Source organism: Arachis duranensis, chromosome 10, assembly GCF_000817695.3.
Source record: "Arachis duranensis cultivar V14167 chromosome 10, aradu.V14167.gnm2.J7QH, whole genome shotgun sequence".
Classification (NCBI taxonomy): domain Eukaryota; kingdom Viridiplantae; phylum Streptophyta; class Magnoliopsida; order Fabales; family Fabaceae; genus Arachis; species Arachis duranensis.
Window position 1 is genome coordinate 33,899,638 of NC_029781.3, and position 655 is coordinate 33,900,292.

Below are 655 nucleotides of genomic sequence, written 5' to 3' on the forward strand. Positions count from 1 at the left end.
ATGAAATTAAATTGCAGAATGTAAAGGGAAAGTGTAGATCAGAAATGGGAATTCATTGGGTTTCAGGAGATATTGAGATCTCCGAATCAAAACATTCCTATCCCTTCCTCAACCAATGCATTCATTGAATTTTGCTTGGCAATCTTATATGATTGGATACCAATCCCTTGGCTCACCAATTCTCTCTAAAAACAAACAAATTCCCAATCCCTTGGTTTAAATGTTCATAAGAAGAGATGATGCTCGATCACTGATTACACCACACAGTTTCATGAACCACAATTTGGTAGGATTACATGTCAAAATATCCATCCAAACCCCAATCCAATTCACTGTGAGAAAGCTTCTCTAGCATGAATCCTCCATTCCTTTCCCAAGGTTCCGAAGGATTCCAATTATGGATAGTTTCTTTCCCAAGACAACTAACCAATGGAATTAGATTGAGAAGCTTTCTAACAAAAATTCAAGAGAAAAGATTGAAGAAGAAGATAAAAAATATTATTGATTCATTGAATTACAATAGAGCTCCCTAACCCAATGAAAGAGGTTTAGTGAGTCATAGCTCCGAATTCAAAACTAGAAAAAATTGATGAAAAGTTCTCCAGTGTAAAAAATGCTAACTAACTTAAATTCTATCCTATTTATACACTTTCTA